Source organism: Falco cherrug, chromosome 12 (genome assembly GCF_023634085.1).
Source record: "Falco cherrug isolate bFalChe1 chromosome 12, bFalChe1.pri, whole genome shotgun sequence".
NCBI lineage: Eukaryota > Metazoa > Chordata > Aves > Falconiformes > Falconidae > Falco > Falco cherrug.
The window spans coordinates 1,766-22,835 of record NC_073708.1 but is presented as its reverse complement, the minus strand read 5'-3'; the positions used below and the strand labels follow the sequence as shown (position 1 = coordinate 22,835).

At 63.3% G+C, this 21,070-nt stretch overlaps 5 long non-coding RNA genes across 5 annotated transcripts; all 5 read right to left on the bottom strand.

The window, feature by feature from the left end:
- Positions 1 to 3,960: 3,960 nt before the first annotated feature.
- Positions 3,961 to 5,918, bottom strand: LOC129737214 (uncharacterized). The gene is made up of 3 exons (XR_008734781.1): positions 5,843 to 5,918; positions 4,869 to 4,916; positions 3,961 to 4,105 (listed from the first exon to the last, which is right to left on the bottom strand). It is a non-coding gene; the product is annotated as an uncharacterized LOC129737214 (long non-coding RNA).
- A 1,070-nt stretch (positions 5,919 to 6,988) lies between these two features.
- Positions 6,989 to 9,433, bottom strand: LOC129737216 (uncharacterized). The gene is made up of 4 exons (XR_008734783.1): positions 9,358 to 9,433; positions 8,389 to 8,436; positions 7,455 to 7,630; positions 6,989 to 7,210 (listed from the first exon to the last, which is right to left on the bottom strand). It is a non-coding gene; the product is annotated as an uncharacterized LOC129737216 (long non-coding RNA).
- A 1,562-nt stretch (positions 9,434 to 10,995) lies between these two features.
- Positions 10,996 to 12,965, bottom strand: LOC129737213 (uncharacterized). Its single transcript, XR_008734780.1, has 3 exons — positions 12,887 to 12,965; positions 11,909 to 11,956; positions 10,996 to 11,150 (listed from the first exon to the last, which is right to left on the bottom strand). It is a non-coding gene; the product is annotated as an uncharacterized LOC129737213 (long non-coding RNA).
- A 485-nt stretch (positions 12,966 to 13,450) lies between these two features.
- Positions 13,451 to 16,468, bottom strand: LOC129737205 (uncharacterized). Its single transcript, XR_008734771.1, has 5 exons — positions 16,393 to 16,468; positions 15,425 to 15,472; positions 14,491 to 14,666; positions 14,095 to 14,247; positions 13,451 to 13,589 (listed from the first exon to the last, which is right to left on the bottom strand). It is a non-coding gene; the product is annotated as an uncharacterized LOC129737205 (long non-coding RNA).
- Positions 16,469 to 18,015: 1,547 nt separating this feature from the next.
- On the bottom strand, positions 18,016 to 19,988 carry LOC129737211 (uncharacterized). Its single transcript, XR_008734777.1, has 3 exons — positions 19,913 to 19,988; positions 18,940 to 18,987; positions 18,016 to 18,181 (listed from the first exon to the last, which is right to left on the bottom strand). It is a non-coding gene; the product is annotated as an uncharacterized LOC129737211 (long non-coding RNA).
- Between the last annotated feature and the right edge of the window lie 1,082 nt (positions 19,989 to 21,070).

The window sequence follows — 21,070 nt, the reverse complement described above, 5'->3', positions numbered from 1 at the left end:
AAAGCAGTTTCCTACCACGTTGCCAGCGAGCGATAGGACCGTCTCGAGACGAAGTTTCCTCGGACAAAAACCCGAGCGATCTATCTTCAAGACTCGGTCCAAACGGCTCCGTCACCGTTCCGTCGCAGTCCCCTTCGGCTCCACACCACTGCCTTGTGGGAACGCCCCCTAGAAAAAAAGAAACGCTTTCATCAGGGTAACAAGCAGAATACAGCTCTAGCCTCGAGGACGGCTGGCACGCACACGGCCTGTATCGCCGCAGTCCCCTGAGCCGCAGCTCAGCGCGCGCCGACAGCGGTGACGGAGGACGCGCTGAAGGCGAAAAGCCGAAAGCCAACCCCCCCGAAGCCCAGAACCGTGCTCAGGCACCCAGGAGTTAAGCCTAAAACCGGCTGAAAGAGCTGCCTCCTACCTGTTCCCCCCGCCACCTCTCCCCCTCCGAGGCCAGCACCTTTCCTCGCGATCCCTTTTCGCAAACAAAAGACGGACGCCTGCGGCCTCAGCTCGGTACCGAAGCACCACGATGCGCTTGCCGGCGGCGTGCTCTCTCACAAGGCTGACAGCTTCTCTGCACGCAACAGCCGAGGCCCTGCGAAAGGGGAGGAAGGCAAACACCGATCACGTCTCGCCGGGGTCAGGAGGGAGTCGGGGTGCGCTGCGGTCAGAGCCCAACGCCTTCCCCAGAGGAATTACCGGGGCACCACAAGAGGCAGGAGCGATCGGCAGACAGGCAGGTAACACGCACGGCAGCGATACCCACGGCAGACTGGCAGGACGCTTCCAGCCGCTTCACCCCGCCGCTTTGTTTCGAATTTCGTTAAAAGGCAATCCGATTCTTAAGGCTCACTCTGCTTTGAGGAGCTGCTGGAGAAAGGCTAACACGTGGCATTGGCGTTACCGTCGGAATTCCGGCGTAAAAATCACGGCAAAGCCGTGCCTTGTCAAGCGGCTTCCCAAGCAGGCTCTGGAGCCTTTCCACGAGACGGGCAAAGCCGGAGTCCCGCGGGAACCCTGTGCCAGCTCCGTCAGTAGGGCCCAGCTCTCCGACAAAGCGCACCGCCGTACGGAAACGTCAAGCGGGTTTATACCTCGGGCTCCTTTACAGCCTCGGAAAACAATACTGCCCGGCCGGACGCGCTGCTCTAAGCGCCTAGCAGGCCCGGCTGCGTTACCACGAGGGACCGACAATTCCTCCCCGGCCGTTGCCCGAGCCGCAGCGCAGCACTCGGAAGCGGCGGGCACACGGAGCCTCGCGGGCCCTCGGCGGCTACAAAAAGGGATCCCTCCGTAGTCAGCAGTCCGACTCGCAAGCACGAGGCACGCGTGGCGAAGTAACATCTCGAGCGACCTTCGGTTCCGCTCCCCTTGACTTGTCGACGGACGCTTCGGGACGAACCTAGGGACAAAGGGAAAACAAAAGGCCCCGGTTTCGCGGGGAAGCAAACCAAAAGGCCTCTTCCCCTCGGCTGCTCCGGCCCCGGAGCTGACTGTCACGACACAAGATCAGCCAGACACCTGAGCTGCCGCTGCCTCCCAGCCCTCCCCGGCAGTTAAAAGGCTTGCGGAGAAAGCAGCAGTCGGGGGCGACGGCTGGGGATTCCGCTGCCGGCTGCCTTTTCTTGCTCTGGCCCGCTCGCAGGGGCGGGAAGAGGCTCCTGAGCCACACACACCCCCCCCACCCCCCCCCACCCCCCCCCCCCCGCGACAGCGTTACCGCAGGCCCCGAGGCAGCCTCTCTGCGGCCCGCGGGGGCCGGCAGCCCCAGCCGGCTGCCACGGCTCAGGCCAGCGGCTGGGGGAAAGACAAAGCCCCGCGCAGGGCTGCGGCGGCTGCCCGGGCAGCCCGCAGGCGGCGGCGGGTGGGCGGCGGGGCGGCGCGGGCCGACCCCTCTCCCGGGCGCCGCCGCCACGAGCGAGCACCGGGGCCGCCCCGCCGCCGCTCCTCGCCGAGGTAGCGGCGCGGCTCCGAGAGAAAAAAAAAAAAAAAAAAAAAAAAAACAAACAAACAAAAAAAAAACCAAACAAAAAACCACCCACCCAGAAAAGGGCAGCCCCGTGAGGAGCCCGCTGACCACCGTCCCTGCCGGGGAGACGAGAACCGGCGGCAGCCCCGCCGGTCCCGGGCCGGGCCGCCCGCCTGCCTCAGCCCGCCCGCCGCCGGCACCAGGCGCTCCCTGCCGCGGCCGAGCGCCGGGCCGCCACATCCCCCCCCCGACCGGGCCGCTGCCCGCCGGCCCCCGGCCGCCCTTCAGCCCGAGCGCGCCGCCGCACGTCCCGGCCCGAAAGTCTTCCGGGCTCCCGGCGAAGGCTCCGTACCTCCACGGCCGCTCCAGCGCGCCGCGCGGGCCGGGAGTGAACCCGCCTTTCCCGGGCCGGATGCGCCATCTGCCCCTACGCACGAGGCCGGAAGCCCCGCCCCTAGGGGGGGGGGGGGTCAAAGCCGCTTCTGCGCATGCGCCGCCCTCGGTCGGCCAGAAAGGCTTCTGCGCATGCGCCAAAGCGGGATTGCGTCATCTGCCCGTACGCCCGAGGCCGGAAGCCCCGCCCCTTCGGCGTCAAGCCGCGTCTGCGCATGCGCTGCCCTTAGTTTGCCAGAAAGCCCTTCTGCGCATGCGCCGAGGCGTGTTGCGTCATCGGGCTGCGACGAAGCCGGAAGCCCCGCCCCCTTCGGCGTCAAGCCGCGTCTGCGCATGCGCTGCCCTTAGTTTGCCAGAAACCCCTTCTGCGCATGCGCCGAAGCCGGATTGCGTCATCGGCCCGCGACGTGCCCGGAAGCCACGCCCCCTTCGGCGTCAAGCCGCGTCTGCGCATGCGCTGCCCTTACTCCGCCGGGGGGGGGCGCGGTGCTGCCGCCTGGCGAAAAAAATTGGGTACTGCAGCCCGTCTAGCTAACGGACTGCACAGTTTATTATATAGGCACGGCATCAAGAGGGGAACTCTGCCCACGGCCCGTTAGGAAGTTGCCTGGCGTCCCATCTCGGTGGATGAAGTTCTGGCAGCGAACATTCTCGATTCCACTAGTCTAGCGAAAAAGAAAAAAAAAAAAAAAAAAAAAAAAAAAATCACTCGAGAGACCAGGCTTACGCTTTTTTTTCCCCCCTTATAAAAACACTAGCAACAGTGCCTGAACGGGAAAAGGGGTCACGAAAGTTTTTATCGTAAAATGGAAGGGCACGAAAGAGAACAGAATTCGACAGGCGATACGTAAACCTCTGCAGCTCTTTCCCCGTGCCTCTCGGACATCGGTTTCCAAAAACTTTCTCGGGTGAGCGTCTTTTGTCTTTGAGCAGTGCAACAGACGCTTTGCAAACAGCACAAGTCTGCTTTTGAACCATCGTTTCAGACTTTGCAATCCCTTGAGATGGGGCGCTTTGTACTTAAGAGAAACAAAACCCACTCTGAGTCTTTCCTTTAACGATACAGGCCTATTCCCCTTTCCCTTAGAGAAACAACCTACTCGCTTCTGATCTCTCGAGGAATCTTAATACTCCCAACACACTGCGCCGTCAAGATCAACAAAGCAGTTTCCTACCACGTTGCCAGCGAGCGATAGGACCGTCTCGAGACGAAGTTTCCTCGGACAAAAACCCGAGCGATCTATCTTCAAGACTCGGTCCAAACGGCTCCGTCACCGTTCCGTCGCAGTCCCCTTCGGCTCCACACCACTGCCTTGTGGGAACGCCCCCTAGAAAAAAAGAAACGCTTTCATCAGGGTAACAAGCAGAATACAGCTCTAGCCTCGAGGACGGCTGGCACGCACACGGCCTGTATCGCCGCAGTCCCCTGAGCCGCAGCTCAGCGCGCGCCGACAGCGGTGACGGAGGACGCGCTGAAGGCGAAAAGCCGAAAGCCAACCCCCCGAAGCCCAGAACCGTGCTCAGGCACCCGGGAGTTAAGCCTAAAACCGGTTGAAAGAGCTGCCTCCTACCTGTTCCCCCCGCCACCTCTCCCCCTCCGAGGCCAGCAACCTTTCCTCGCGATCCCTTTTCGCAAACAAAAGACGGACGCCTGCGGCCTCAGCTCGGTACCGAAGCACCACGATGCGCTTGCCGGCGGCGTGCTCTCTCACAAGGCTGACAGCTTCTCTGCACGCAACAGCCGAGGCCCTGTGAAAGGGGAGGAAGGCAAACACCGATCACGTCTCGCCGGGGTCAGGAGGGAGTCGGGGTGCGCTGCACTGCAGTCAGAGCCCAACGCCTTCCCCAGAGGAATTACCGGGCCACAACAAGAGGCAGGAGCGATCGGCAGACAGGCAGGTAACACGCACGGCAGCGATACCCACGGCAGACTGGCAGGACGCTTCCAGCCGCTTCACCCCGCCGCTTTGTTTCGAATTTCGTTAAAAGGCAATCCGATTCTTAAGGCTCACTCTGCTTTGAGGAGCTGCTGGAGAAAGGCTAACACGTGGCATTGGCGTTACCGTCGGAATTCCGGCGTAAAAATCACGGCAAAGCCGTGCCTTGTCAAGCGGCTTCCCAAGCAGGCTCTGGAGCCTTTCCACGAGACGGGCAAAGCCGGAGTCCCGCGGGAACCCTGTGCCAGCTCCGTCAGTAGGGCCCAGCTCTCCGACAAAGCGCACCGCCGTACGGAAACGTCAAGCGGGTTTATACCTCGGGCTCCTTTACAGCCTCGGAAAACAATACTGCCCGGCCGGACGCGCTGCTCTAAGCGCCTAGCAGGCCCGGCTGCGTTACCACGAGGGACCGACAATTCCTCCCCGGCCGTTGCCCGAGCCGCAGCGCAGCACTCGGAAGCGGCGGGCACACGGAGCCTCGCGGGCCCTCGGCGGCTACAAAAGGGATCCCTCCGTAGTCAGCAGTCCGACTCGCAAGCACGAGGCACGCGTGGCGAAGTAACATCTCGAGCGACCTTCGGTTCCGCTCCCCTTGACTTGTCGACGGACGCTTCGGGACGAACCTAGGGACAAAGGGAAAACAAAAGGCCCCGGTTTCGCGGGGAAGCAAACCAAAAGGCCTCTTCCCCTCGGCTGCTCCGGCCCCGGAGCTGACTGTCACGACACAAGATCAGCCAGACACCTGAGCTGCCGCTGCCTCCCAGCCCTCCCCGGCAGTTAAAAGGCTTGCGGAGAAAGCAGCAGTCGGGGGCGACGGCTGGGGATTCCGCTGCCGGCTGCCTTTTCTTGCTCTGGCCCGCTCGCAGGGGCGGGAAGAGGCTCCTGAGCCACACACACCCCCCCCACCCCCCACCCCCCCCCCACCCCCCCCCCCCCGCGACAGCGTTACCGCAGGCCCCGAGGCAGCCTCTCTGCGGCCCGCGGGGGCCGGCAGCCCCAGCCGGCTGCCACGGCTCAGGCCAGCGGCTGGGGGAAAGACAAAGCCCCGCGCAGGGCTGCGGCGGCTGCCCGGGCAGCCCGCAGGCGGCGGCGGGTGGGCGGCGGGGCGGCGCGGGCCGACCCCTCTCCCGGGCGCCGCCGCCACGAGCGAGCACCGGGGCCGCCCCGCCGCCGCTCCTCGCCGAGGTAGCGGCGCGGCTCCGAGAGAAAAAAAAAAAAAAAAAAAAAACAAACAAACAAACAAAAAAAAAACAAACAAAAAACCACCCACCCAGAAAAGGGCAGCCCCGTGAGGAGCCCGCTGACCACCGTCCCTGCCGGGGAGACGAGAACCGGCGGCAGCCCCGCCGGTCCCGGGCCGGGCCGCCCGCCTGCCTCAGCCCGCCCGCCGCCGGCACCAGGCGCTCCCTGCCGCGGCCGAGCGCCGGGCCGCCACATCCCCCCCCCGACCGGGCCGCTGCCCGCCGGCCCCCGGCCGCCCTTCAGCCCGAGCGCGCCGCCGCACGTCCCGGCCCGAAAGTCTTCCGGGCTCCCGGCGAAGGCTCCGTACCTCCACGGCCGCTCCAGCGCGCCGCGCGGGCCGGGAGTGAACCCGCCTTTCCCGGGCCGGATGCGCCATCTGCCCCTACGCACGAGGCCGGAAGCCCCGCCCCTAGGGGGGGGGGGTCAAAGCCGCTTCTGCGCATGCGCCGCCCTCGGTCGGCCAGAAAGGCTTCTGCGCATGCGCCAAAGCGGGATTTGCGTCATCTGCCCGTACGCCCGAGGCCGGAAGCCCCGCCCCTTCGGCGTCAAGCCGCGTCTGCGCATGCGCTGCCCTTAGTTTGCCAGAAAGCCCTTCTGCGCATGCGCCGAGGCGTGTTGCGTCATCGGGCTGCGACGAAGCCGGAAGCCCCGCCCCCTTCGGCGTCAAGCCGCGTCTGCGCATGCGCTGCCCTTAGTTTGCCAGAAACCCCTTCTGCGCATGCGCCGAAGCCGGATTGCGTCATCGGCCCGCGACGTGCCCGGAAGCCACGCCCCCTTCGGCGTCAAGCCGCGTCTGCGCATGCGCTGCCCTTACTCCGCCGGGGGGGGGCGCGGTGCTGCCGCCTGGCGAAAAAAATTGGGTACTGCAGCCCGTCTAGCTAACGGACTGCACAGTTTATTATATAGGCACGGCATCAAGAGGGGAACTCTGCCCACGGCCCGTTAGGAAGTTGCCTGGCGTCCCATCTCGGTGGATGAAGTTCTGGCAGCGAACATTCTCGATTCCACTAGTCTAGCGAAAAAGAAAAAAAAAAAAAAAAAAAAAAAAAAAATCACTCGAGAGACCAGGCTTACGCTTTTTTTTCCCCCCTTATAAAAACACTAGCAACAGTGCCTGAACGGGAAAAGGGGTCACGAAAGTTTTTATCGTAAAATGGAAGGGCACGAAAGAGAACAGAATTCGACAGGCGATACGTAAACCTCTGCAGCTCTTTCCCCGTGCCTCTCGGACATCGGTTTCCAAAAACTTTCTCGGGTGAGCGTCTTTTGTCTTTGAGCAGTGCAACAGACGCTTTGCAAACAGCACAAGTCTGCTTTTGAACCATCGTTTCAGACTTTGCAATCCCTTGAGATGGGGCGCTTTGTACTTGAGAGAAACAAAACCCACTCTGAGTCTTTCCTTTAACGATACAGGCCTATTCCCCTTTCCCTTAGAGAAACAACCTACTCGCTTCTGATCTCCCGAGGAATCTTAATACTCCCAACACACTGCGCCGTCAAGATCAACAAAGCAGTTTCCTACCACGTTGCCAGCGAGCGATAGGACCGTCTCGAGACGAAGTTTCCTCGGACAAAAACCCGAGCGATCTATCTTCAAGACTCGGTCCAAACGGCTCCGTCACCGTTCCGTCGCAGTCCCCTTCGGCTCCACACCACTGCCTTGTGGGAACGCCCCCTAGAAAAAAAGAAACGCTTTCATCAGGGTAACAAGCAGAATACAGCTCTAGCCTCGAGGACGGCTGGCACGCACACGGCCTGTATCGCCGCAGTCCCCTGAGCCGCAGCTCAGCGCGCGCCGACAGCGGTGACGGAGGACGCGCTGAAGGCGAAAAGCCGAAAGCCAACCCCCCCGAAGCCCAGAACCGTGCTCAGGCACCCAGGAGTTAAGCCTAAAACCGGCTGAAAGAGCTGCCTCCTACCTGTTCCCCCGCCACCTCTCCCCCTCCGAGGCCAGCACCTTTCCTCGCGATCCCTTTTCGCAAACAAAAGACGGACGCCTGCGGCCTCAGCTCGGTACCGAAGCACCACGATGCGCTTGCCGGCGGCGTGCTCTCTCACAAGGCTGACAGCTTCTCTGCACGCAACAGCCGAGGCCCTGCGAAAGGGGAGGAAGGCAAACACCGATCACGTCTCGCCGGGGTCAGGAGGGAGTCGGGGTGCGCTGCGGTCAGAGCCCAACGCCTTCCCCAGAGGAATTACCGGGGCACCACAAGAGGCAGGAGCGATCGGCAGACAGGCAGGTAACACGCACGGCAGCGATACCCACGGCAGACTGGCAGGACGCTTCCAGCCGCTTCACCCCGCCGCTTTGTTTCGAATTTCGTTAAAAGGCAATCCGATTCTTAAGGCTCACTCTGCTTTGAGGAGCTGCTGGAGAAAGGCTAACACGTGGCATTGGCGTTACCGTCGGAATTCCGGCGTAAAAATCACGGCAAAGCCGTGCCTTGTCAAGCGGCTTCCCAAGCAGGCTCTGGAGCCTTTCCACGAGACGGGCAAAGCCGGAGTCCCGCGGGAACCCTGTGCCAGCTCCGTCAGTAGGGCCCAGCTCTCCGACAAAGCGCACCGCCGTACGGAAACGTCAAGCGGGTTTATACCTCGGGCTCCTTTACAGCCTCGGAAAACAATACTGCCCGGCCGGACGCGCTGCTCTAAGCGCCTAGCAGGCCCGGCTGCGTTACCACGAGGGACCGACAATTCCTCCCCGGCCGTTGCCCGAGCCGCAGCGCAGCACTCGGAAGCAGCGGGCACACGGAGCCTCGCGGGCCCTCGGCGGCTACAAAAGGGATCCCTCCGTAGTCAGCAGTCCGACTCGCAAGCACGAGGCACGCGTGGCGAAGTAACATCTCGAGCGACCTTCGGTTCCGCTCCCCTTGACTTGTCGACGGACGCTTCGGGACGAACCTAGGGACAAAGGGAAAACAAAAGGCCCCGGTTTCGCGGGGAAGCAAACCAAAAGGCCTCTTCCCCTCGGCTGCTCCGGCCCCGGAGCTGACTGTCACGACACAAGATCAGCCAGACACCTGAGCTGCCGCTGCCTCCCAGCCCTCCCCGGCAGTTAAAAGGCTTGCGGAGAAAGCAGCAGTCGGGGGCGACGGCTGGGGATTCCGCTGCCGGCTGCCTTTTCTTGCTCTGGCCCGCTCGCAGGGGCGGGAAGAGGCTCCTGAGCCACACACACCCCCCCCACCCCCCCCCCACCCCCCCCCCCCCCGCGACAGCGTTACCGCAGGCCCCGAGGCAGCCTCTCTGCGGCCCGCGGGGGCCGGCAGCCCCAGCCGGCTGCCACGGCTCAGGCCAGCGGCTGGGGGAAAGACAAAGCCCCGCGCAGGGCTGCGGCGGCTGCCCGGGCAGCCCGCAGGCGGCGGCGGGTGGGCGGCGGGGCGGCGCGGGCCGACCCCTCTCCCGGGCGCCGCCGCCACGAGCGAGCACCGGGGCCGCCCCGCCGCCGCTCCTCGCCGAGGTAGCGGCGCGGCTCCGAGAGAAAAAAAAAAAAAAAAAAAAAAAAAACAAACAAACAAAAAAAAAACAAACAAAAAACCACCCACCCAGAAAAGGGCAGCCCCGTGAGGAGCCCGCTGACCACCGTCCCTGCCGGGGAGACGAGAACCGGCGGCAGCCCCGCCGGTCCCGGGCCGGGCCGCCCGCCTGCCTCAGCCCGCCCGCCGCCGGCACCAGGCGCTCCCTGCCGCGGCCGAGCGCCGGGCCGCCACATCCCCCCCCCCGACCGGGCCGCTGCCCGCCGGCCCCCGGCCGCCCTTCAGCCCGAGCGCGCCGCCGCACGTCCCGGCCCGAAAGTCTTCCGGGCTCCCGGCGAAGGCTCCGTACCTCCACGGCCGCTCCAGCGCGCCGCGCGGGCCGGGAGTGAACCCGCCTTTCCCGGGCCGGATGCGCCATCTGCCCCTACGCACGAGGCCGGAAGCCCCGCCCCTAGGGGGGGGGGGGGGGTCAAAGCCGCTTCTGCGCATGCGCCGCCCTCGGTCGGCCAGAAAGGCTTCTGCGCATGCGCCAAAGCGGGATTGCGTCATCTGCCCGTACGCCCGAGGCCGGAAGCCCCGCCCCTTCGGCGTCAAGCCGCGTCTGCGCATGCGCTGCCCTTAGTTTGCCAGAAAGCCCTTCTGCGCATGCGCCGAGGCGTGTTGCGTCATCGGGCTGCGACGAAGCCGGAAGCCCCGCCCCCTTCGGCGTCAAGCCGCGTCTGCGCATGCGCTGCCCTTAGTTTGCCAGAAACCCCTTCTGCGCATGCGCCGAAGCCGGATTGCGTCATCGGCCCGCGACGTGCCCGGAAGCCACGCCCCCTTCGGCGTCAAGCCGCGTCTGCGCATGCGCTGCCCTTACTCCGCCGGGGGGGGGCGCGGTGCTGCCGCCTGGCGAAAAAAATTGGGTACTGCAGCCCGTCTAGCTAACGGACTGCACAGTTTATTATATAGGCACGGCATCAAGAGGGGAACTCTGCCCACGGCCCGTTAGGAAGTTGCCTGGCGTCCCATCTCGGTGGATGAAGTTCTGGCAGCGAACATTCTCGATTCCACTAGTCTAGCGAAAAAGAAAAAAAAAAAAAAAAAAAAAAAAAAAAATCACTCGAGAGACCAGGCTTACGCTTTTTTTTCCCCCCTTATAAAAACACTAGCAACAGTGCCTGAACGGGAAAAGGGGTCACGAAAGTTTTTATCGTAAAATGGAAGGGCACGAAAGAGAACAGAATTCGACAGGCGATACGTAAACCTCTGCAGCTCTTTCCCCGTGCCTCTCGGACATCGGTTTCCAAAAACTTTCTCGGGTGAGCGTCTTTTGTCTTTGAGCAGTGCAACAGACGCTTTGCAAACAGCACAAGTCTGCTTTTGAACCATCGTTTCAGACTTTGCAATCCCTTGAGATGGGGCGCTTTGTACTTGAGAGAAACAAAACCCACTCTGAGTCTTTCCTTTAACGATACAGGCCTATTCCCCTTTCCCTTAGAGAAACAACCTACTCGCTTCTGATCTCCCGAGGAATCTTAATACTCCCAACACACTGCGCCGTCAAGATCAACAAAGCAGTTTCCTACCACGTTGCCAGCGAGCGATAGGACCGTCTCGAGACGAAGTTTCCTCGGACAAAAACCCGAGCGATCTATCTTCAAGACTCGGTCCAAACGGCTCCGTCACCGTTCCGTCGCAGTCCCCTTCGGCTCCACACCACTGCCTTGTGGGAACGCCCCCTAGAAAAAAAGAAACGCTTTCATCAGGGTAACAAGCAGAATACAGCTCTAGCCTCGAGGACGGCTGGCACGCACACGGCCTGTATCGCCGCAGTCCCCTGAGCCGCAGCTCAGCGCGCGCCGACAGCGGTGACGGAGGACGCGCTGAAGGCGAAAAGCCGAAAGCCAACCCCCCCGAAGCCCAGAACCGTGCTCAGGCACCCAGGAGTTAAGCCTAAAACCGGCTGAAAGAGCTGCCTCCTACCTGTTCCCCCCGCCACCTCTCCCCCTCCGAGGCCAGCACCTTTCCTCGCGATCCCTTTTCGCAAACAAAAGACGGACGCCTGCGGCCTCAGCTCGGTACCGAAGCACCACGATGCGCTTGCCGGCGGCGTGCTCTCTCACAAGGCTGACAGCTTCTCTGCACGCAACAGCCGAGGCCCTGCGAAAGGGGAGGAAGGCAAACACCGATCACGTCTCGCCGGGGTCAGGAGGGAGTCGGGGTGCGCTGCGGTCAGAGCCCAACGCCTTCCCCAGAGGAATTACCGGGGCACCACAAGAGGCAGGAGCGATCGGCAGACAGGCAGGTAACACGCACGGCAGCGATACCCACGGCAGACTGGCAGGACGCTTCCAGCCGCTTCACCCCGCCGCTTTGTTTCGAATTTCGTTAAAAGGCAATCCGATTCTTAAGGCTCACTCTGCTTTGAGGAGCTGCTGGAGAAAGGCTAACACGTGGCATTGGCGTTACCGTCGGAATTCCGGCGTAAAAATCACGGCAAAGCCGTGCCTTGTCAAGCGGCTTCCCAAGCAGGCTCTGGAGCCTTTCCACGAGACGGGCAAAGCCGGAGTCCCGCGGGAACCCTGTGCCAGCTCCGTCAGTAGGGCCCAGCTCTCCGACAAAGCGCACCGCCGTACGGAAACGTCAAGCGGGTTTATACCTCGGGCTCCTTTACAGCCTCGGAAAACAATACTGCCCGGCCGGACGCGCTGCTCTAAGCGCCTAGCAGGCCCGGCTGCGTTACCACGAGGGACCGACAATTCCTCCCCGGCCGTTGCCCGAGCCGCAGCGCAGCACTCGGAAGCGGCGGGCACACGGAGCCTCGCGGGCCCTCGGCGGCTACAAAAGGGATCCCTCCGTAGTCAGCAGTCCGACTCGCAAGCACGAGGCACGCGTGGCGAAGTAACATCTCGAGCGACCTTCGGTTCCGCTCCCCTTGACTTGTCGACGGACGCTTCCGGACGAACCTAGGGACAAAGGGAAAACAAAAGGCCCCGGTTTCGCGGGGAAGCAAACCAAAAGGCCTCTTCCCCTCGGCTGCTCCGGCCCCGGAGCTGACTGTCACGACACAAGATCAGCCAGACACCTGAGCTGCCGCTGCCTCCCAGCCCTCCCCGGCAGTTAAAAGGCTTGCGGAGAAAGCAGCAGTCGGGGGCGACGGCTGGGGATTCCGCTGCCGGCTGCCTTTTCTTGCTCTGGCCCGCTCGCAGGGGCGGGAAGAGGCTCCTGAGCCACACACACCCGCCCGCCCCCCACCCCCCCCCCCCACCCCCCCCCCCCCCGCGACAGCGTTACCGCAGGCCCCGAGGCAGCCTCTCTGCGGCCCGCGGGGGCCGGCAGCCCCAGCCGGCTGCCACGGCTCAGGCCAGCGGCTGGGGGAAAGACAAAGCCCCGCGCAGGGCTGCGGCGGCTGCCCGGGCAGCCCGCAGGCGGCGGCGGGTGGGCGGCGGGGCGGGGCGGGCCGACCCCTCTCCCGGGCGCCGCCGCCACGAGCGAGCACCGGGGCCGCCCCGCCGCCGCTCCTCGCCGAGGTAGCGGCGCGGCTCCGAGAGAAAAAAAAAAAAAAAAAAAAAACAAACAAACAAACAAAAAAAAAAACAAACAAAAAACCACCCACCCAGAAAAGGGCAGCCCCGTGAGGAGCCCGCTGACCACCGTCCCTGCCGGGGAGACGAGAACCGGCGGCAGCCCCGCCGGTCCCGGGCCGGGCCGCCCGCCTGCCTCAGCCCGCCCGCCGCCGGCACCAGGCGCTCCCTGCCGCGGCCGAGCGCCGGGCCGCCACATCCCCCCCCCCGACCGGGCCGCTGCCCGCCGGCCCCCGGCCGCCCTTCAGCCCGAGCGCGCCGCCGCACGTCCCGGCCCGAAAGTCTTCCGGGCTCCCGGCGAAGGCTCCGTACCTCCACGGCCGCTCCAGCGCGCCGCGCGGGCCGGGAGTGAACCCGCCTTTCCCGGGCCGGATGCGCCATCTGCCCCTACGCACGAGGCCGGAAGCCCCGCCCCTGGGGGGGGGGTCAAAGCCGCTTCTGCGCATGCGCCGCCCTCGGTCGGCCAGAAAGGCTTCTGCGCATGCGCCAAAGCGGGATTGCGTCATCTGCCCGTACGCCCGAGGCCGGAAGCCCCGCCCCTTCGGCGTCAAGCCGCGTCTGCGCATGCGCTGCCCTTAGTTTGCCAGAAAGCCCTTCTGCGCATGCGCCGAGGCGTGTTGCGTCATCGGGCTGCGACGAAGCCGGAAGCCCCGCCCCCTTCGGCGTCAAGCCGCGTCTGCGCATGCGCTGCCCTTAGTTTGCCAGAAACCCCTTCTGCGCATGCGCCGAAGCCGGATTGCGTCATCGGCCCGCGACGTGCCCGGAAGCCACGCCCCCTTCGGCGTCAAGCCGCGTCTGCGCATGCGCTGCCCTTACTCCGCCGGGGGGGGGGCGCGGTGCTGCCGCCTGGCGAAAAAAATTGGGTACTGCAGCCCGTCTAGCTAACGGACTGCACAGTTTATTATATAGGCACGGCATCAAGAGGGGAACTCTGCCCACGGCCCGTTCGGAAGTTGCCTGGCTTCCCATCCCGGTGGATGAAGTTCTGGCAGCGAACATTCTCGATTCGACTAGTCTAGAGAAAAAGAAAAAAAAAATAAAAAATAATAATCACTCGAGAGACCAGGCTTACGCTTTTTTTTCCCCCCTTATAAAAACACTAGCAACAGTGCCTGAACGGGAAAAGGGGTCACGAAAGTTTTTATCGTAAAATGGAAGGGCACGAAAGAGAACAGAATTCGACAGGCGATACGTAAACCTCTGCAGCTCTTTCCCCGTGCCTCTCGGACATCGGTTTCCAAAAACTTTCTCGGGTGAGCGTCTTTTGTCTTTGAGCAGTGCAACAGACGCTTTGCAAACAGCACAAGTCTGCTTTTGAACCATCGTTTCAGACTTTGCAATCCCTTGAGATGGGGCGCTTTGTACTTGAGAGAAACAAAACCCACTCTGAGTCTTTCCTTTAACGATACAGGCCTATTCCCCTTTCCCTTAGAGAAACAACCTACTCGCTTCTGATCTCCCGAGGAATCTTAATACTCCCAACACACTGCGCCGTCAAGATCAACAAAGCAGTTTCCTACCACGTTGCCAGCGAGCGATAGGACCGTCTCGAGACGAAGTTTCCTCGGACAAAAACCCGAGCGATCTATCTTCAAGACTCGGTCCAAACGGCTCCGTCACCGTTCCGTCGCAGTCCCCTTCGGCTCCACACCACTGCCTTGTGGGAACGCCCCCTAGAAAAAAAGAAACGCTTTCATCAGGGTAACAAGCAGAATACAGCTCTAGCCTCGAGGACGGCTGGCACGCACACGGCCTGTATCGCCGCAGTCCCCTGAGCCGCAGCTCAGCGCGCGCCGACAGCGGTGACGGAGGACGCGCTGAAGGCGAAAAGCCGAAAGCCAACCCCCCGAAGCCCAGAACCGTGCTCAGGCACCCAGGAGTTAAGCCTAAAACCGGCTGAAAGAGCTGCCTCCTACCTGTTCCCCCGCCACCTCTCCCCCTCCGAGGCCAGCACCTTTCCTCGCGATCCCTTTTCGCAAACAAAAGACGGACGCCTGCGGCCTCAGCTCGGTACCGAAGCACCACGATGCGCTTGCCGGCGGCGTGCTCTCTCACAAGGCTGACAGCTTCTCTGCACGCAACAGCCGAGGCCCTGTGAAAGGGGAGGAAGGCAAACACCGATCACGTCTCGCCGGGGTCAGGAGGGAGTCGGGGTGCGCTGCGGTCAGAGCCCAACGCCTTCCCCAGAGGAATTACCGGGCCACAACAAGAGGCAGGAGCGATCGGCAGACAGGCAGGTAACACGCACGGCAGCGATACCCACGGCAGACTGGCAGGACGCTTCCAGCCGCTTCACCCCGCCGCTTTGTTTCGAATTTCGTTAAAAGGCAATCCGATTCTTAAGGCTCACTCTGCTTTGAGGAGCTGCTGGAGAAAGGCTAACACGTGGCATTGGCGTTACCGTCGGAATTCCGGCGTAAAAATCACGGCAAAGCCGTGCCTTGTCAAGCGGCTTCCCAAGCAGGCTCTGGAGCCTTTCCACGAGACGGGCAAAGCCGGAGTCCCGCGGGAACCCTGTGCCAGCTCCGTCAGTAGGGCCCAGCTCTCCGACAAAGCGCACCGCCGTACGGAAACGTCAAGCGGGTTTATACCTCGGGCTCCTTTACAGCCTCGGAAAACAATACTGCCCGGCCGGACGCGCTGCTCTAAGCGCCTAGCAGGCCCGGCTGCGTTACCACGAGGGACCGACAATTCCTCCCCGGCCGTTGCCCGAGCCGCAGCGCAGCACTCGGAAGCGGCGGGCACACGGAGCCTCGCGGGCCCTCGGCGGCTACAAAAGGGATCCCTCCGTAGTCAGCAGTCCGACTCGCAAGCACGAGGCACGCGTGGCGAAGTAACATCTCGAGCGACCTTCGGTTCCGCTCCCCTTGACTTGTCGACGGACGCTTCGGGACGAACCTAGGGACAAAGGGAAAACAAAAGGCCCCGGTTTCGCGGGGAAGCAAACCAAAAGGCCTCTTCCCCTCGGCTGCTCCGGCCCCGGAGCTGACTGTCACGACACAAGATCAGCCAGACACCTGAGCTGCCGCTGCCTCCCAGCCCTCCCCGGCAGTTAAAAGGCTTGCGGAGAAAGCAGCAGTCGGGGGCGACGGCTGGGGATTCCGCTGCCGGCTGCCTTTTCTTGCTCTGGCCCGCTCGCAGGGGCGGGAAGAGGCTCCTGAGCCACACACACCCCCCCCACCCCCCCCCCACCCCCCCCCCCCCGCGACAGCGTTACCGCAGGCCCCGAGGCAGCCTCTCTGCGGCCCGCGGGGGCCGGCAGCCCCAGCCGGCTGCCACGGCTCAGGCCAGCGGCTGGGGGAAAGACAAAGCCCCGCGCAGGGCTGCGGCGGCTGCCCGGGCAGCCCGCAGGCGGCGGCGGGTGGGCGGCGGGGCGGCGCGGGCCGACCCCTCTCCCGGGCGCCGCCGCCACGAGCGAGCACCGGGGCCGCCCCGCCGCCGCTCCTCGCCGAGGTAGCGGCGCGGCTCCGAGAGAAAAAAAAAAAAAAAAAAAAAAAAAACAAACAAACAAAAAAAAAACAAACAAAAAACCACCCACCCAGAAAAGGGCAGCCCCGTGAGGAGCCCGCTGACCACCGTCCCTGCCGGGGAGACGAGAACCGGCGGCAGCCCCGCCGGTCCCGGGCCGGGCCGCCCGCCTGCCTCAGCCCGCCCGCCGCCGGCACCAGGCGCTCCCTGCCGCGGCCGAGCGCCGGGCCGCCACATCCCCCCCCCCGACCGGGCCGCTGCCCGCCGGCCCCCGGCCGCCCTTCAGCCCGAGCGCGCCGCCGCACGTCCCGGCCCGAAAGTCTTCCGGGCTCCCGGCGAAGGCTCCGTACCTCCACGGCCGCTCCAGCGCGCCGCGCGGGCCGGGAGTGAACCCGCCTTTCCCGGGCCGGATGCGCCATCTGCCCCTACGCACGAGGCCGGAAGCCCCGCCCCTAGGGGGGGGGGGGGTCAAAGCCGCTTCTGCGCATGCGCCGCCCTCGGTCGGCCAGAAAGGCTTCTGCGCATGCGCCAAAGCGGGATTGCGTCATCTGCCCGTACGCCCGAGGCCGGAAGCCCCGCCCCTTCGGCGTCAAGCCGCGTCTGCGCATGCGCTGCCCTTAGTTTGCCAGAAAGCCCTTCTGCGCATGCGCCGAGGCGTGTTGCGTCATCGGGCTGCGACGAAGCCGGAAGCCCCGCCCCCTTCGGCGTCAAGCCGCGTCTGCGCATGCGCTGCCCTTAGTTTGCCAGAAACCCCTTCTGCGCATGCGCCGAAGCCGGATTGCGTCATCGGCCCGCGACGTGCCCGGAAGCCACGCCCCCTTCGGCGTCAAGCCGCGTCTGCGCATGCGCTGCCCTTACTCCGCCGGGGGGGGGCGCGGTGCTGCCGCCTGGCGAAAAAAATTGGGTACTGCAGCCCGTCTAGCTAACGGACTGCACAGTTTATTATATAGGCACGGCATCAAGAGGGGAACTCTGCCCACGGCCCGTTAGGAAGTTGCCTGGCGTCCCATCTCGGTGGATGAAGTTCTGGCAGCGAACATTCTCGATTCCACTAGTCTAGCGAAAAAGAAAAAAAAAAAAAAAAAAAAAAAAAAAATCACTCGAGAGACCAGGCTTACGCTTTTTTTTCCCCCCTTATAAAAACACTAGCAACAGTGCCTGAACGGGAAAAGGGGTCACGAAAGTTTTTATCGTAAAATGGAAGGGCACGAAAGAGAACAGAATTCGACAGGCGATACGTAAACCTCTGCAGCTCTTTCCCCGTGCCTCTCGGACATCGGTTTCCAAAAACTTTCTCGGGTGAGCGTCTTTTGTCTTTGAGCAGTGCAACAGACGCTTTGCAAACAGCACAAGTCTGCTTTTGAACCATCGTTTCAGACTTTGCAATCCCTTGAGATGGGGCGCTTTGTACTTAAGAGAAACAAAACCCACTCTGAGTCTTTCCTTTAACGATACAGGCCTATTCCCCTTTCCCTTAGAGAAACAACCTACTCGCTTCTGATCTCTCGAGGAATCTTAATACTCCCAACACACTGCGCCGTCAAGATCAACAAAGCAGTTTCCTACCACGTTGCCAGCGAGCGATAGGACCGTCTCGAGACGAAGTTTCCTCGGACAAAAACCCGAGCGATCTATCTTCAAGACTCGGTCCAAACGGCTCCGTCACCGTTCCGTCGCAGTCCCCTTCGGCTCCACACCACTGCCTTGTGGGAACGCCCCCTAGAAAAAAAGAAACGCTTTCATCAGGGTAACAAGCAGAATACAGCTCTAGCCTCGAGGACGGCTGGCACGCACACGGCCTGTATCGCCGCAGTCCCCTGAGCCGCAGCTCAGCGCGCGCCGACAGCGGTGACGGAGGACGCGCTGAAGGCGAAAAGCCGAAAGCCAACCCCCCGAAGCCCAGAACCGTGCTCAGGCACCCGGGAGTTAAGCCTAAAACCGGTTGAAAGAGCTGCCTCCTACCTGTTCCCCCGCCACCTCTCCCCCTCCGAGGCCAGCAACCTTTCCTCGCGATCCCTTTTCGCAAACAAAAGACGGACGCCTGCGGCCTCAGCTCGGTACCGAAGCACCACGATGCGCTTGCCGGCGGCGTGCTCTCTCACAAGGCTGACAGCTTCTCTGCACGCAACAGCCGAGGCCCTGTGAAAGGGGAGGAAGGCAAACACCGATCACGTCTCGCCGGGGTCAGGAGGGAGTCGGGGTGCGCTGCAGTCAGAGCCCAACGCCTTCCCCAGAGGAATTACCGGGCCACAACAAGAGGCAGGAGCGATCGGCAGACAGGCAGGTAACACGCACGGCAGCGATACCCACGGCAGACTGGCAGGACGCTTCCAGCCGCTTCACCCCGCCGCTTTGTTTCGAATTTCGTTAAAAGGCAATCCGATTCTTAAGGCTCACTCTGCTTTGAGGAGCTGCTGGAGAAAGGCTAACACGTGGCATTGGCGTTACCGTCGGAATTCCGGCGTAAAAATCACGGCAAAGCCGTGCCTTGTCAAGCGGCTTCCCAAGCAGGCTCTGGAGCCTTTCCACGAGACGGGCAAAGCCGGAGTCCCGCGGGAACCCTGTGCCAGCTCCGTCAGTAGGGCCCAGCTCTCCGACAAAGCGCACCGCCGTACGGAAACGTCAAGCGGGTTTATACCTCGGGCTCCTTTACAGCCTCGGAAAACAATACTGCCCGGCCGGACGCGCTGCTCTAAGCGCCTAGCAGGCCCGGCTGCGTTACCACGAGGGACCGACAATTCCTCCCCGGCCGTTGCCCGAGCCGCAGCGCAGCACTCGGAAGCGGCGGGCACACGGAGCCTCGCGGGCCCTCGGCGGCTACAAAAGGGATCCCTCCGTAGTCAGCAGTCCGACTCGCAAGCACGAGGCACGCGTGGCGAAGTAACATCTCGAGCGACCTTCGGTTCCGCTCCCCTTGACTTGTCGACGGACGCTTCGGGACGAACCTAGGGACAAAGGGAAAACAAAAGGCCCCGGTTTCGCGGGGAAGCAAACCAAAAGGCCTCTTCCCCTCGGCTGCTCCGGCCCCGGAGCTGACTGTCACGACACAAGATCAGCCAGACACCTGAGCTGCCGCTGCCTCCCAGCCCTCCCCGGCAGTTAAAAGGCTTGCGGAGAAAGCAGCAGTCGGGGGCGACGGCTGGGGATTCCGCTGCCGGCTGCCTTTTCTTGCTCTGGCCCGCTCGCAGGGGCGGGAAGAGGCTCCTGAGCCACACACACCCCCCCCACCCCCCACCCCCCCCCCACCCCCCCCCCCCCGCGACAGCGTTACCGCAGGCCCCGAGGCAGCCTCTCTGCGGCCCGCGGGGGCCGGCAGCCCCAGCCGGCTGCCACGGCTCAGGCCAGCGGCTGGGGGAAAGACAAAGCCCCGCGCAGGGCTGCGGCGGCTGCCCGGGCAGCCCGCAGGCGGCGGCGGGTGGGCGGCGGGGCGGCGCGGGCCGACCCCTCTCCCGGGCGCCGCCGCCACGAGCGAGCACCGGGGCCGCCCCGCCGCCGCTCCTCGCCGAGGTAGCGGCGCGGCTCCGAGAGAAAAAAAAAAAAAAAAAAAAAAAAACAAACAAACAAAAAAAAAACAAACAAAAAACCACCCACCCAGAAAAGGGCAGCCCCGTGAGGAGCCCGCTGACCACCGTCCCTGCCGGGGAGACGAGAACCGGCGGCAGCCCCGCCGGTCCCGGGCCGGGCCGCCCGCCTGCCTCAGCCCGCCCGCCGCCGGCACCAGGCGCTCCCTGCCGCGGCCGAGCGCCGGGCCGCCACATCCCCCCCCCGACCGGGCCGCTGCCCGCCGGCCCCCGGCCGCCCTTCAGCCCGAGCGCGCCGCCGCACGTCCCGGCCCGAAAGTCTTCCGGGCTCCCGGCGAAGGCTCCGTACCTCCACGGCCGCTCCAGCGCGCCGCGCGGGCCGGGAGTGAACCCGCCTTTCCCGGGCCGGATGCGCCATCTGCCCCTACGCACGAGGCCGGAAGCCCCGCCCCTAGGGGGGGGGGGTCAAAGCCGCTTCTGCGCATGCGCCGCCCTCGGTCGGCCAGAAAGGCTTCTGCGCATGCGCCAAAGCGGGATTGCGTCATCTGCCCGTACGCCCGAGGCCGGAAGCCCCGCCCCTTCGGCGTCAAGCCGCGTCTGCGCATGCGCTGCCCTTAGTTTGCCAGAAAGCCCTTCTGCGCATGCGCCGAGGCGTGTTGCGTCATCGGGCTGCGACGAAGCCGGAAGCCCCGCCCCCTTCGGCGTCAAGCCGCGTCTGCGCATGCGCTGCCCTTAGTTTGCCAGAAACCCCTTCTGCGCATGCGCCGAAGCCGGATTGCGTCATCGGCCCGCGACGTGCCCGGAAGCCACGCCCCCTTCGGCGTCAAGCCGCGTCTGCGCATGCGCTGCCCTTACTCCGCCGGGGGGGGGCGCGGTGCTGCCGCCTGGCGAAAAAAATTGGGTACTGCAGCCCGTCTAGCTAACGGACTGCACAGTTTATTATATAGGCACGGCATCAAGAGGGGAACTCTGCCCACGGCCCGTTAGGAAGTTGCCTGGCGTCCCATCTCGGTGGATGAAGTTCTGGCAGCGAACATTCTCGATTCCACTAGTCTAGCGAAAAAGAAAAAAAAAAAAAAAAAAAAAAAAAAAATCACTCGAGAGACCAGGCTTACGCTTTTTTTTCCCCCCTTATAAAAACACTAGCAACAGTGCCTGAACGGGAAAAGGGGTCACGAAAGTTTTTATCGTAAAATGGAAGGGCACGAAAGAGAACAGAATTCGACAGGCGATACGTAAACCTCTGCAGCTCTTTCCCCGTGCCTCTCGGACATCGGTTTCCAAAAACTTTCTCGGGTGAGCGTCTTTTGTCTTTGAGCAGTGCAACAGACGCTTTGCAAACAGCACAAGTCTGCTTTTGAACCATCGTTTCAGACTTTGCAATCCCTTGAGATGGGGCGCTTTGTACTTGAGAGAAACAAAACCCACTCTGAGTCTTTCCTTTAACGATACAGGCCTATTCCCCTTTCCCTTAGAGAAACAACCTACTCGCTTCTGATCTCCCGAG